The sequence below is a fragment of the Rissa tridactyla genome, chromosome 1 (assembly GCF_028500815.1).
Source record: "Rissa tridactyla isolate bRisTri1 chromosome 1, bRisTri1.patW.cur.20221130, whole genome shotgun sequence".
Lineage (NCBI taxonomy): Eukaryota > Metazoa > Chordata > Aves > Charadriiformes > Laridae > Rissa > Rissa tridactyla.
The window spans coordinates 106404232-106420301 of record NC_071466.1 but is presented as its reverse complement, the minus strand read 5'-3'; positions in this window follow the sequence as shown (position 1 = coordinate 106420301).

The window sequence follows — 16070 nt, the reverse complement described above, 5'->3', positions numbered from 1 at the left end:
TTTAGAAACATCAATTTTTTGAAGCTGTGCAAAAAGTGTATGAAAAGATGAACCCGATTTTCCAGTTACTTATTCCACAAAAGTGCTGTTGTCCCGCGTAGTGATGAGCAAAACCAGCACTGGGCCTTGGATGAGGGATTTTCCCTGGTATACGTCAGGAAATGCTGGACTTTTCGAGCAGAGTCTTGGCTTTGGGAGGCTGTGGCTGCGGTCCGTTAATATGTCAGGAGCGGAAATATCCATTCAGTTACAACAGAGGCCTAATTTTTTCGCTTGAGTCGGAGATGCATGCCAATCTCTACCCTTGTCTTTGAGATCTGGTAACACGTACCCTGCTCGGTCATGCTTTTCCTAGGCTAGAAAACTCACAACAAAGATATGGGTCATTCATGTTGTTAATTTTGCGTCGCATACACTGCATAACTAGCAGTTGTATGTGTTCTGAATATTTAGGGCATTACAAGTTTAAAAGTCTAGAAGTATGGTATATAAGACATAGAATTTAAAGGAAAGCATTTTTATGATTCACTTTTGGATGTACATTAATCCAAAATAGTTACGCTTGCAAATATATTAATTAAAAACACAAAAAACTCCTAGCCGGTCAGCATAATCAGTGTAATGCACAGATCAGCAGGGACTGGAGCCAGGCCACTTCGGTGTCCACCCGAGGACATGTCCACCCAGCTGCCGGGTGCACCTTTGTGGTAACATTTTGCTGTTTCGTTTTGGTTTGAAATCTCTGATTTGAAAAGGTCCTGACCACCTTAAAACAGTTTTTTTGGTGTGCAAAGCCTTCCTGGTTTTCCACCAGGTGGCACTCGCCTATAAAAATTTTTTCTCAGAAGCGTTTCACGGTTCATCTCGCAGGTTTCAAACTGCGCTCTGGTGGAAAGGCTTACATTTTAGTAGTGCTCTTAACAGATCCGTGATTAAGAGAAAAGTTTCCCTGGGCTTTACATAATATCCAAGAAAGTGTTTTAGTGAAGAACTCGGCAATTGCTTTGTTTTCCCCTTATTGCTAGGTGTGCTGCCCCGAACGCGCAGGCAGGCGCATAAATGTGTTGTGAACATGTTGTGCAGAACATTTCCAAAAGGTTTGCTTCCTCACAAACGTGCGGTGGTGTCACCTTTCGTGCAAGGGCATAACTCTGTTTCTGTGAGTAACCACAGCGAGCTTAGCTGGGTTACTCATGACTAGAAATTGCACGTGCACGCCTATTTGCAATCCGTGTCGTATGGACTCTGTACCAACTCCACTCTTATTTTGTGTAAATCAAGAGTTAGAAAGCTAGACGTACTGAACTTTGGCAGAATTTCACTCAGCGGGATAAAAAAAAACCTAGAAAAGGCATAAATCTTGCCTTTTAAATACGTTTCCAGTGCTTCTTGGGGAAAAAAAGATCTATCCAGGAAAAAGACAAAAAATTGTAATGCAAAGTAAGCCACCAGATGGAGCTAATAGATCACCGTATTTTAGTCTACAGTGCAAGAAGAGGTTTTTTATGGCTGAGACACAAGTGTCACCAGCACCTGAGCAGTACGAACAATGGTGCCGTTTTAATTTCTTTGCCAGAGTTTGTATAAACTGCTGTTTCCAAAGAAAAAACCCAAACAACCAAAACCAACAAACCCCCGCTTTTTCGGTCTATCTGTTGAAATGCTGCAAAATGATAGCTTCCTTCAAAAACAGTTATAGTTAAGAATTAGAACAGCAGATGGCACATTAGGCCCACTGAATAGGGAATTAAAGACCTGATGCTGTTAAAAAAATCCTCAGAACACCACTTCCAATAACCTTAAGCCATTTTTTTTTGGTGGGGAATTCATCTGCTTTTGCAGAACTCTTTTCCCATCGCTGCTTGTGACTACTGAAAGTTTGCCTGTAATCAGCACTTCTGTTCTAAGCACTCTTATTACTCTACTCAACAAGATTATTTACGGATATTATTCCTCTATGACGTCTTTTGTGATATGCATGACTAGCTCATTATTTTTTTCCATTTATTTATTGATTTTGATGTCATTAGCGGGTTTTTTCTTATTAAGCAGGATGACAGGGATGAGAGAGAAAGATTCTAATTTTGCCTAAGTGTTTTGACAATCAGCAGTACTGGGAAAAAGCAAAACAATGTCTGTCGTCACTTCAATGAGACGTACGCTTTTTTTTTTTTTTGGAGGAGAATTATGTGATTTGACGTAGTTGTCTGTTTCCCCATTATTTCTGTTTTTATATAAGCTAATTATCAAAGTGGGTGAAAAAAACAGATGCAGAAATCTTGTGAGCTCCCAAAGTTTATTCCTAAATAGCCTGTATGCACTCAAAATCAAGCACTACCAATTCTTTCTGCTTTCCATCAGCAAACTTTTATCAAAATTGGATTCAATGGGAACTTGGTCTACCTCTGGCTGCTTAAGTCAAACATTTTATTACCCAGCAAATACAATGCGCCAGACTTTGGGGTTCGGAATTTAGGTTAGTTCAATCTACAAAGGCAAGGGCAGCCAGGAAGCTTGATTTAGTTTAAACTCAACAACATTTGTAGAAATAAGAATGCATTTATGTGTTGCTGGTCGTTATTTAGATCACAAAGAAATTTTCTGCAGATATTTTGCACTGACTAATGTAATACCACTCCTATGATTTTAATACAATTGCAGGCATTATAATTGATGGCAAAATTTCTCTCTCAAACAGTTTTTTACTGTGCACAGGTAGGAGCGTATGTAATCCAGGTCACTTTACACATCTCCTAAAGACTGCCTAACTATCTTTCAGCTGAATTTTTCTTGTGGCTTCCTCATACAAGTTTTTACATCTGGTTTATCTGTTTGCTCCTGAAATAAGCATGGTGAAAAATGTATTGAGTTTTGTCCATGATTAAATATTTTCAGCCATTTTATCATTGGGCAGGACTGGAAGAAAAGGAAAAACAGGGAGAGAAAGCCAGTTACAGAGCATAGGGACAGCAGCCCTGGGTCTTTTTGTTTCCTTATTGTTTGTGGGGCAGCTACAAAATCCCCCTAGTCACCTGTGGCTCTCAGCATCCTCCTCGTGTTACAGCCACAAGCCATAGTCTTCTCCTGGCACTAGCAGTAGGTCAGATCCAGTGATGAAGATGGTGATGTGGGTTGTGCTGGGACTGATGTGGAGCGCGTTTCCTTCTGTAGCTGCCTGCGCCCCGAGGAGGATGGCCGTGCATCTCAAATAGTCAACACTGGCTGGTGCGGCTGAGCTGAACCGGCTCTGTGGGGAAGGGCAGGCCTCGGTCTTGACCAGGAGTCGGCCACGTTCGTAGCCACGTGTATAACTGTCTTCTGTAGCATCCCTATCTGATCCGAGACATCAAAGGCTGTTAGCACCTCCCGGCTGTTTGTTGATTGATGTGCTTGTTAGAACCTGTGAGCTAATGTATTTCAAGTGATACGTTCCAAGAGCAGTGGAGGCAAAGCTGTGCATATATTTGATACTGGTTTTCTGGCTGGATCAACACCTAGGGGATGGCCTAGCATTTAGTTTTATGTTAACCTCTCCCCCCAGCTATTATCAGTCACATACCATAGCAAAAGTCTGTTATCACCGCACGCTAAGTCTGAAGAGGGAGGTTTGCATAAGAATGTGAATTCAGACATGACTGTATCACACATAAATCCACAGGCAAGTGGTTTAAAAGACTGTTGAGGTCTGACGCGCCTATCTCACTTTCTGGTGGTGGAAGTATTCCTGCTGAAGAATTTGTGTCACCACCTAAATTGCTTGTGAACAGCTGACCTAAATCCGAATTTTCATGGTCAAAACAACTGCTAGTGTCAAATATACAAAAAATCTCCCTGGAAAGAAGGGATCAAATAAAAGCAATCAGGCAAACCAAAAAGTTGCATTATAGTATGTCTGCAAAAGTGTTTCAGAAGCTAAATATAACTGTAACGTTGGCTGCAAAGTCCCTCGGCAACTGGCAAGGAGTACGTTCATGCATACCCTGAGCTCCATGACATTTTGATATTTTTATCACACTGCGATTTCAACAGATACCACACTTTCTCCATCTACTTTGGACAGAGGATTTCACAAGCACTGCAAGAAGTGTTACAGTTTCCATGAAAGTCCTCATAATGAAAACTCATCACTGTACCTATTAATAATTTTTTACCTTCGAGACGTCTGTGTGATGTAGGAGACAATTACCATCACCATGCAGATGTGGGCATTGGCAATGCTGAATCCAAAGAGATTTCCATCTTGCTGGACAGTGTTTATTGCTCTTCTGGTCTACCTGGACATGCTGGTCATTCTTTGTGACAGAGCCTACATAATGCTGATACTCCTTAAAAGAAGTGTCAAGAAATTTCAACGAAAATAACAGACATTTTCAGTGGAGTTAAATTTCAAGCTGGGCAGTTCCCTCACCCCAGTCCTAGCAAAGCCATGCAAACAATGGTGGTGGCTTAGCGGAGGGTGTGATCCATCGCCGCAAGTGGTGGGAACGGGCAGCTCGGCCTGGCGGGCAGGGGAAGGGCAGGAGACCCTCTGAGCTGGTGTTGCTGTCCTACCATTACTGGGTCTGTTAGCTCCTCGCAATACTGCTTCCACACCTAAATGCCACGTATGCATCGCATCTTACTGAACTTAACATGGATGAGGACATACTAATATGAGGATCCATTTTACTAACCTTCCTTTTTTTTCTTCACATTCTCCCCGTATCATTTTAATAGCCTCATTTGCATGCCTTGTCTTATCCATATTTTTATTTCATTCCCTCTTACCCCACCCTTCCTCCCTGTTACGCTGGATAATCAAGAGCTGGCGGTGTATGTAACAAAGGGCAAAAAACATTGAGCAAAGTGATTAACCACTTTCCACTCCCCAAACAATTTATATACAGGTTTAGACTCATCTAATCTGTGCATTGCTAAAAGCTAGATTAAATGGGGTTTCCTCTTGGTTTGCAGGAATGGGGCTGGCCCTCTCGAACTGCAGTTCTTGGGGGTCCTCTGGGTCTCAGATTACTTGTTCTGAGAGGGTTTTTCTTTTCCTCCCTCTCCCTTTCCAAAAAGCCTCACTTTTCCTATGTTTGTCTGAAGATGGCCGCTGCTGGATAAATGGCCTTTGTCGTAGCATTTGTGTGAAAACTTTCTTTTTCCTTGGCACAGCTTTTTTTTTCCCCTCTTGAATAACCATGACATCTAGGGAAGAAAGTTAGACCCTTTCTAACTGTGGTTATAAATTAATGTGTGTGGGGTCAGTGTATTGTCTGATCTCCGTTACAGTCCAACACACTGCTTGAAGTTACCTAAAACACAGTTTTCACAAATACAATCTTGTATTAATTATCAGGTTCTCCATCACCTCTGACAGAGATACTGGTAATTGAGGTAGTGTTCAAAATGTTACATTGCAATTTTTCCCCTTTTCTTTTTCTTTAGACATGGGTTTTGCCTTCCTGCACCTTGTGAAATGTTTTTCTGCACTTACTATAATGAAGGGGAGTTCCGCAGACAACAGTCCTGGGGGTATTTGGTATCCTTTGTATTCTTTATCCTTGCATTTTAACATCCAGATATCTTAGATCACCCTGTTACCTTTGCTGATAATAAATAATGGCCAACTTGCGCCACATTAGTGTCTGACACGTAGTTGAAGCCCTGCTCAGTACAGCCAAGGGTAGATTTTGCTATATGAGCAGGCCAGAAGCCCTCTGCCACCTTATAGAAAGACTGAAAAAGAAGAATTTCGGTTACTTCAAATATGTGAGCCATCTCCCTATGCTGAGGACATAGTCCTTGAATTTATTGAGGCACTGACCTTGCTTCCGTTGCCTTTTGGTAAAATAACAATGTTTTCTTGTCTCTGTGGTCTGACATCTGGATCACTAAAACCAGAATATTTGTAGACTGTGTGGAACCAGAAGATGCTACTCTTTCTGCCAGCGTTGGCACAGAGGTGGCTGTTATGAGCAGTCTTAACCTTTTTCACATGTATTCTAGTACCTTCTCTTACATACTAGGTCATGGTTCGTATTTTCCATCTTAAATCCTGCTTTGATTTTAAATAAGAGCCTATATTGGCTGAGCAGCAACTGCCTTCCATGAGACTTGCATCACAAAGGGGAAACGGCATTTATAGTCTCCTCAGTTTACAGCTGGGTTTCTTTGAAGTCTGAGGCTTCAAACCAACACACAACAGTAGCCATTTGAGGAGTAAACGGGGAAATGCCTTTATTACTCCAAAAGCACAGTGAAACTTTGGGGAAAAAGGGGTACAGAGTGCGGCAACAGTTACCCATTTCTGAATCCAGCAGTTGGATAATAAGCCTCAACAGCTCTGAGCTTTCCTCTTCTGAAGAGTTGGGGTTTGATATGTCAGTGCAACTTTTTTAAGGACAAAAGAGTTGCTAGTCTCACTAATTAGTTTCACTAATCTCAGCACTACCTGCAAGCGATTGTTAATGGAGATCGTCTGTTAGCTCCTCTCTGGCTGCCAAGCTGGACTCTATCACAAGCGGAGAAAGTGCTTGCCAGCCAAGTGCGAAATACTCTTGCCTGCATCTTTTATTCAGAACTGATGGAAATAGCATGTAAGGGAGTACATATCTCAGCAATACATACCTCGAGAGAGAGAACCTTAAAAGGCAGCTTCCCTTAACAGCAAATTTGGGGATTTGCATCAGGATCTTTATTTAGATGCTTTAATCCAGGCATTCATCAATTCATCCTATGACCTAAGCAAATATTTCAGAAATGCTGCAAGAGATTAGAATGCAAAGTCATGGTTTTAAGTACAGTTCTGTGTGTCTTTCTTTAATATTTGCTGTATACCAAAATAGGGTAAGATATCTCTCTAGCTTTTGGGAGACCTAGCCATGCTACAGCCATGCTCTCCTTTTGAGATGAGGAGAAAATCACCTAAGTTTAAGTCCCACAAAATCCATAAATACGTAAAAATCAATTAGTGAATCCAGTAGCTGAGTCACCTCTATTTTTTAAAAACGTGTTGGCTTTCAGGAGCCCTCATTAATTACCTCCTTCTAAGCATTATATTTTTGACTCCCTCATTGTGCTTATATGGCTTTCAAATGAGCAACTCGCAGTCATTAAGAAGTATCTCCTCAAAAGCCCCTAGCAAGTGTTATCCTTATTTAACAGGTAGAAAACTGAGGCACAAAGAGATTCAGCAATTTATTAGCAGTGAGACAAAATACCTTTTTTACATCAATGCAATTCACAGACATTTGCAGAGTCTCTATCTCTGCCATAACTTGTTTCAGTTATTTCAGGACAGGGCTTGTGATCTGTTTTTGCTTTTTGACAGTTTTATCCACATTTTGAACGGGACATGGGATGGCTACCTCTTATTTTTTTTCTGCTTTCTGTCACCCTTGTTTTCTAATATTTGTCTGGAACTTCGGATTGCACTTCTTTAATGTTAGGGAAAAAGTAAATGAGAGATCCTTGTTTGCTGTCAGGTACAAGGGCATATAAGTCAGTAAGACTTGTTTAGCTGTCTTGGGATAGAACAGATACGTAGAAGGTCTCCCTCGGTTTTGGATATATCTACACGTCAATGCAGACACATTGTTCTAATCACAAGGTCAGCTGAGACGGGGGCAAGACTTCATCACAGGTTTTGCCTGACATACTGGGATGCTTAATATCTCCATTTTATCAATGAAATGAGTAAAGTAAAAGGTTGTAACACTAATGTTAGGCAAAGAACTATAGGGTATTGTGGTGGGTTGACCTTGGCTAGTTGCTAGCTGCCCACCCAGCTGCTCCCTCATTCCTCCTCCTCAGCAAGACGGGGAAGAAAATAAGATAGAAAAGCTCATGGATCGAGACAAAGGCAGGGAGATCACTTATCAGTTACTGACTTGGGAAAAATTAATGTATTGCCAATTAAAATAGAGTAGGATGGTGAGAAACAAGGACAAGATCTAGCTCCCACCCTTCCCCTACCTTTTTTCCCCAGACTCAATATCACTCTTTAATTCCCGACCCCTCTACCTCCCTTGCGAGCAGCGCAGGAGGATGGGGAATGGAGGGTCGTGGTAAGTCCATGACAGTTCCTCTCTACCACCACTTCCTCCTCAGATGTTGTCCCTGCTCCAGCATGAGACCTCTCCATGGGCTGCCATCCTTCAGAGCAAACCTGCTCCAGCATGGGTCCTTCCCGCAGGCTGCAGGGCATCCCCGCTCGGGGCCCTGGAGCCCCTCCTCCCCTTCTCCCCCTCCTCTCATCTTGCTGCTCAGGGGCCGTGTCTCACCCTTTTCCCCTCAGCCCTGGCTGCCGGGCAGCGTTTTGCCCTTTCTGAGAGAGGCTTTCCCCGAGGCGCCGCCATGGTGGCTGCGGGGCTCAGCCGTGCCCTGCGGGGGGTGGGTTGGAGCCGGCTGGAACCGGCTGTGTCCGGCTCGGGGCAGCCCCGGCCGCTCACCACAGAGGCCGCCCGGCAGCTCCCCCTCACAGCCCGGCCTGGGCACCCACATCCTAGTATAGTTACTGTGAATAAAAATGCCGCAGAAAGGCAATGCAGAAGGATATCCTGCGGTTTTAATTTTCTAACTCGTTGTCTTCACTGTCACTGCCTCCTGCTGTCCTTTCCCTTTGCCTTTTCCCTCAGACAGGGAAGGGCGCCAGGGAGGAGCAGCAGGGGCAGGGAGAAAGACCTCTGCAGTGTTGCCACTGCCACAGGAACTAACACCCTCGTTTTTTCTCATCTGCCTATTCACGCTGTAAGTTTTTCCCAAGCCATGCAAAAATCCAATACCAGGCTCTCTGTTAAATGCTTGACAAAACTGATCAAACCATTTTTCCTAGGCTTGGATTGATGACATCCCATTTTTGGCTGTCCCTTGGCGACACCTCCTCCGCTGCTCCCTGAGGAGGGCAGGTACGGCAAGGAGGCCTCTTGCTGCCCTTCATTTGCCTCCCCCCCATATGCACCTGCGGCTTTTCCGCCATCACGGAGCTGGACCAGGCCAGCAGCTGCCATCAGGGAGAGTGTGAGCGTGGGGGGCGGCGTGGGCCTCCCCCTGCTGCTCCCTCCGTTTGGTGGAAGGTTTTAAATCGCTGTCATAGTTCACTGCAGAGTCACGCTCGCTGTATCTCCCCGGCCGATCTGGAGCAGCTCACGCAAGCCGCTTCTCTGGCACATAACCTGGCTTGCACAACTCTGTATTAAGGCTATTAATACATTTTGCCCACGTGAGCAACCCTCGTTGCAGCGATGTAACACGTAGCTCAATCACATAATGTTAACAAAGAGAACTGGAGCAGACACGTAGGCCCCAGTCCTGGAAATATTTATAGTTAGGCTTAACTTCTAGCATCTTGCTAACCCCTCCAGTGTTTGCAGGATTGAAAACTTAATAGAATGTTGGCTAAAATATTCTGTTTACAAATGATATAAAGAGGAAGCATGTGCAACGGCTTATACAAGAAATGAAATTTTTAAAACAAAACACCCTCCCATCCATCCTCTGTGTCAGTTTATACTATAGACACTATAAAAGAGCGTGGCCAGAAATAAACAGACATTAGTAAACCAATACCCAGATTTGCATTTGCACTCTTGCTACCGGTAGGCCTTCTGGAAAAACATCATTCCTGCTTAAGACTAAACACCAAAAAGCCAGTCAACAAAACTTTCTGTTTTAACTTCCGTTTAGCATTGCTAAATTGATCCTCTTGGCTTTGATAAGCAAACCTTTATGCAAAGCTTTCACTGTCATGGTGTAGACAGGCGCTTTGATTTCCAGTGGGTATAAAGCTAAGCATGGGAACACAGGTTTGCAAGAGGTGCTTGGGGCCCTTGTTGCTGTGCTGCCTTCGCTATGTAACCAACTCTTTTTTGCACAGTATAATACAAGATATGTTATTATTTTGGGTGATAAAGAGCTAAAATCAGGGAGCAAAGGATGTCCATGAAACCTTTTCATTCAGTATTATTTTCATGAGTATCATGGGTAAGTCACAGCATGTTTGACTGAATGGTTCAGATTGCCAAAGGCATGCTTTAAAGTTAAAAGCTATACTTAAGGCAAAAGTAGAGGTTTGAGTATATGATTAAGGTTGATCAAGGAAAAATATCACAGGTTTTGAAATGTCTCAAGTCTTCTAGGAATATATCGGTCTAAGAAGAGAGGGAAGGGGTAAAGTAGGCATGGGGAAAGCTTTTCTTGATATTATTTTATCTACCAATTAATCTCAGTATTTTGACTCAGTGTCTTACTGTTGAGTTCCACCTTCTGCTTGTTTAGAGGATTATAAATTTTAATTCAAAATACATTTAAATATGTGATTAAAATATTGCAGATAGAAAAATGCATAATAGTTTCACATGGAATCTTTTTTTTTTTTAGCAGAATAATTAATTTTATTGCTTGCACAAACTCAGCTGTCATTTCTGATCATAAACTGGGCATAACTGGAAGGCAGGCGTCATATACCATTACCGTTACTGGCAATGTCCTCTCCTCTTGGGAAAGAGGTCTGGGTCTGATGCCTAGTTTGACCGCTGTCTCCCTAGGATCCGTGGGGAGTACAGCTGAGGCAACCCCAAATTCCTTGGGTTGCAGTCTCCTCTGCCTGCCTCAGCTGCGTGCCGAAGCCTGGGCAGAGGGACGTCTGCCTACCCCTTGCAAAATGCAAGTGGGTGAAGAGGCACGTGGGTGTCCTCCAGCTGCTTGTGGCCAATCCACAAGCTGTGACTGGATATTTCGGGCTTGGAAGAGCTGCCGGTCGGAGTAATGTGGCCACCAATGGGCTGCTCTTCAGTGGTGCATTGGCAAGAGCAGGGAGGAGCTGGGCTGCTCCAGGGGCAGCCCGGGATAGCCCTGTGGAAGTTAATGAGGGACATGGACTGGAGGACACTTTCTGGGCTTCTGAGGGCGACATCCCTAGGGGAAGCATGGTCTGGTTGTATATGATGTGGCTTCAAAGGCATAAATGAAAGCAGCTAGGGAAACCCCTTCCCTGAGACCTCCAAGGTCCCATAGGAGGGCTCCCTCTGAGTCTGGGCTTATTCTTACACTTACAAAACAGCACAATCCCTAATCAGCTGGAAAGAAGAAAAAAAGTGTTATTCTGTGCTGTTTCTCTCACCAACATTTGCTTTTCTGATTATTTAAAAATCCCACAGGTTGTTGCTCAATAACATTTATGCACTTGGTGTAGTATAAAAATCCAAGCTACAGCACAAATATGCACAGCTGTTACATGTAGCACACCTTTTAAAACCACAACATCATCGGGTATTTTAGCAAACAGAGAAGTAAAAAACTTCCACTTAATAAAAGCATACATTTATATAATTCTAGTGATGCCAACTGAGCTGTCATTGCTTTATATGGTAAATACATGAGCTAAAATAGGTTGTGTAAAGAAATTGCTAATAAGACAAAAAAGTGAAAACAAATTTAACTAGAGAGGGCCCTGGCAGCTTTATTAATGTGGATTTCAAAGCTCTCCAAGAAAAATGTTCTCTTTTTACCTTTTCAAAAGAATTCAAACTCAAACATAGTTCGGAAACAAGCTGAAAAACTATAAACACTCAAGCTATGACATAAGACACTAAAAGCTCAGAAACCATAAGAAGTGACAACATTAACTCGTGCTGTTTGCTTCAGGGAGGGCAGAAAAGCAAAAGTCAATTAAGGTGAGGACACCCGCTGCCGAAACTGCCAGCAATTGTGGCTTTATGTTAATCTCTGTGGCCCAAATCCCACAGTACTTTTCATGTATCGGCAGACAGCTGCGCTTGAACAGAGGCCCATTGACTTCATGTCATTTGAGCATCTCTTTTGCGTTCGAGGGCTTTGATCCCTGTGGCTGGAAGTATCTTCTTAGCTTCTGTCTACAGCAGCGCCCCGGCACACACCTGCCGCTTTCTTAGCACAGCGCAGTTCTTCTTGACTACTGAAGTCCTGCAAAGAGCTATGGAAATATGTTATGTGTTTAAGCCCCATCAGATCATTTGATCGTACAGTTATGATGTGCGGAGCAGCAAAAGCTATTCACTATATTGTAAGCAGTATAAATGGTGGTTGTCCACAAGCCAGACAGTTAATTATTGGTGCCAATGAAAAGAGACCGGATTATTGATGTTGGAGCCTATGTGGCCTCTCACGGGTGCAGTTTCATGATAAGGCCTGCTGTAGGTGCACACCTGCTTTCCAACAGGAGGGATGGAGACAAAGGGCACAACGGCTGTAAAATTGAACTTGATGAATTTCTGAACTGAATTACACGTGTCTGTCTCCTACTGCAGCAGAGGAAGGGATACGCTGATGAAGGAAGTACCTTCCAGACTCAAGTCCCTAAAATGCTATGAGCCATACATGCATAAACTCTCTGCTTGGGCTTATTTCAACATCCAAACAAGCTTGCAAGCAGTGTTTGATTATCCAAGAGTAGGGGAATGCAAACCCTCTGACACCTCCAAAAAGTCTCCAACAAGCACTTGGACTAGGAAGCGGTGCCTGGGGAACATTTCCACAAAGAGATAAGTTTAATTGCAGACATCAGCATTTTGTTGGGGAGGCTGCCTTGTCCAAATTTTTGCTGTGTGTGCATGTCATTTCAACCCTAACAGCTAGCAAAAAAGGATCAGCTGGTGCTCTAGACTCCAAGGCCAAGTGCCGTAAATATCTACAATAAAAGCTGTTCCACACATGAGTAATTCCTTTGGCTCTGCCTGTGCTGTCTCTGGGACCATGAGTCAGGGAACACAGTACAAACCTTGACCTGCTCTTTGTGGGCCTATATTGCTGGCAAGGGGATATCCAAAGCCCAGCTACCTCCAAGGCCTGTACTCTCCCTATCACATGTGAAATTAGGCTTTGCTTATGGGAAGCAGCTTGTTTGTCCCAGGGAAGAATGAGATAAGGGGTAGAAAGGCCCGTCATCTCATTAAGGGAAAAGGAAACCCTGCTGAAAGCATTACCTACTTCACTACACTGAATTTGGTCTTGCCTAGGGTGAAGCCAGTTGACCAGTTTTCAAAGGGACCTTGTCATCTAATCCTGTTTTAGACAATCTGTGGAAAAGGCAGGGGTTTATGGCTAGATTTGGTTATTAGTTACCACATACCAGGTACCATGGGCGTAATATTTCATGTATGCTTTTAATTCTGTGGCATCTCTGTAGGTGTTACGTTGGATTTTTGGATGCTTTGGGTTTTTTAATTTTTGACATATGACCTGTTTTTGGAGCTAGCAGGGAATACAGAATAAAGACAGAATATAAACAATTAATGTAATGAGTTTACTGTTGGTCTTATGTTAGGAGTCAGAAGAAAGAAATTTGGTGATATAGGGCGTGACTGGGATACATAGATAGTTATCTTATAAAATAGCATGAACATTGGCCAAAGTTGGAAAAAAACAATGTTTCTAAATAGGAAAATATTTTGCTGCTGGGGATTTGGGGATTTGTGTGCTAAGAAAGGGCTGGGGGATTTCTTTACGCAGCGTGGAAACACTCCTAACAATTCATCCTCACATTGAGTTTCTCTGTCATCTGATTACTGCCACTCAGCCGTGGATGGTCTTCATGTAACTCTGGGTGTGGGGAGGGCTGGAAGCATTTTGATGCTGTAAGAAGACTGAAATCTCATAATTAAAGCCACATACCTTTTTAAACCATTACATAGGTGTCTGCTGCCTATCAAGATCATTTCGTGGAGATCATGAACCGAACAATGTAAGCAGAGGGTGAAATTTGATTGATTTTACGAGCGTGCATGTATACTCCTGCACCACAGGAGTACCCTAAAGAAACTGCAGTGCAAAGAGCTCCTGTGGGCAAGGCTCCTCCAACACATTTGGTACGAGAGTTGGTTGGTACGATATGGATACACGCACTTCCCATATCCAGCAGTTCCACAACCGCCTCGCGCCAAGCAAGAGAGGCCTAAGTGTGGATTTTCTCGCGCAAGCTGGTGAGCATCAGTCTGCCTCTGTGGTGTAATTGCACCTGCTGCCACCGGTTGTACTCCTCGCCTTCGTTCCACTGATTCTGGCAGGTTGGTCCCACGGTGGCAAATAGTTGCCCCGTTCCTGCACCCCCAAATAGTACAGCTTGAAACAAGCGCAGCCCCCTTCGGAGCTGCCCATTTGTTCTTTAGGGAGCTCATACACATTAGAAAGCAAAATTTATGGAGAGCTGTAGTCTAGGATTAACCCCCCAAATTCTCTAGAAACAAGTTTAGGGAACTAGTGACACATGGCTTCCTAGCCACGTGAATGACGGCAAATGTGTAATTGATCTGATTAAGCTGTTCTGTAGTATTAGGACCACCCAAAAGATGGCACTAAACAACTTTTAGTCACACACACATACACTCGCATGAAATTTGCTAATAATAGGCAAAGAAATAGTTCACTAGCTTAATTCCGTAATTTTGTGTGCAAAAGTAGAAGTCATCTCTCCTGGTTTGAGATAATTCTATGTTAGACCAACAGGAATATTGTGGACAAACACTTTTATATAAGCAGATGAACTTTGCACTGTAAATATTACTTTTCTAGACCCACATGAAAGCATTCGTATTTTTGTAAACATGACACTGTGACAGTTGGTGAGCAGCGCAAATGTGTTAGATTTACTTGGAAGTGGGGCACTGCACTTAAAATATTTGTTTCTTTGGGAGCTACTGATGCCATTGCTGTATACTGACCTTTGTAAATCTGTGGTTATTGGGCCAGAAGTGCTTTTATTTATGCGAGTGCAACGTGGAGTCATTCCACCGATGCCCACAGGGCTGCATGGAATAACAAGTGTTAGCAAGGGGAAGCTCCGGCATATCGTCACTACCTTTTTTGATTTTTAAATTAGCTTAGTTGGTCTGTAGTGGGAAGAACAAGACACGTTTCCACTAGTCACTTTCCATTTTATGATGGAATAGTTGAAGGGGGGAAAAGAATCCCTTTCATATTTCTAATCTCTGTACAAACTCAATCCTGGGATCTAATGTATAATAAACCCTAAAGATGAGAGCGTTCAGAAAAAGTGCTGGAGGAGGAATCCTCACATCCTGTAGGAGTAATTTTTTAATATGGCTTCGGTTTCATGATTTTAATCAAATACCACATGTTCATAATAAACATTACAAATGAAAGAACACCACCTTTGCTTAGAGCAGAAATCATTTGGGTACCAAAAGGAGTTGAGAGAGCTGGTGCCTTCCACAAATGTTTGATTCCCCTGTATTATGAGGCTTCTTTTTTGAAGGTGGTTGCCTGTTAACCTACAGCTAGAGTAGAAGGATAAAAAGAAACTTCCCAGGAACTGGGAGTGGGAATCAAGCAGTATAAAATCTGCCTGGATACAGAATCTTCTTTCACCACATTCTCCAAAGCTTGTCCCCTTGACAAGTCTTTAGTATTTTGCTCAGGTAAGGCATATGGCTCATATAATCATTTGTTTATAATATGGCTATAATAAAAAAAAAAAAAAAACACCTTGAATGTCAGGGTTTTCTTCAGGGAATGAGCTGGAGCATATTCAAGAGAATTTGGTGGCACCTGTGGAAAAGCTGTGTGCAGACAAGGAAGCACCAGCTGGCTTGGTTACTTTTAGTCACCAGAAAGCCAAAAAAAGAAGACACAAGGGAAGTATACACACAATGTATAGTGCGTGTAGTGTGCATACTCCTCCTGTGAGGAGCTGGGTTCTCTTTGTTCTTGTAGGACAGGAACGAGATCTACTCACTGCCAAGTAGGAGATTCTGCACAACGCCCACTGTTCAGAGCCACCGCAGTGTTTTCATAGATTTCACGGTTACATTTTGGATCTCATTGTCACAGCTTGTTGAAACTAAAGGCTTACCAAGATTAGATGTGTAATAGGGATACGCAGTTGCTATAGGCACTACTAATATAAAATTCAATCATTAACTTTAAAAGGTCTGTATTAACATGCAATTTTAATATCTTGTATTAAGCCTAAATGAAACAAATACCTTTGTGTCTCTCCAAGGCCTTCATAATTTTATTTTAAACAACTTCATATTAGTAAAAATTACGCAAGTAAGTCTTGGAAAAAAAAAATTAGATCACTCCACAGGAATACA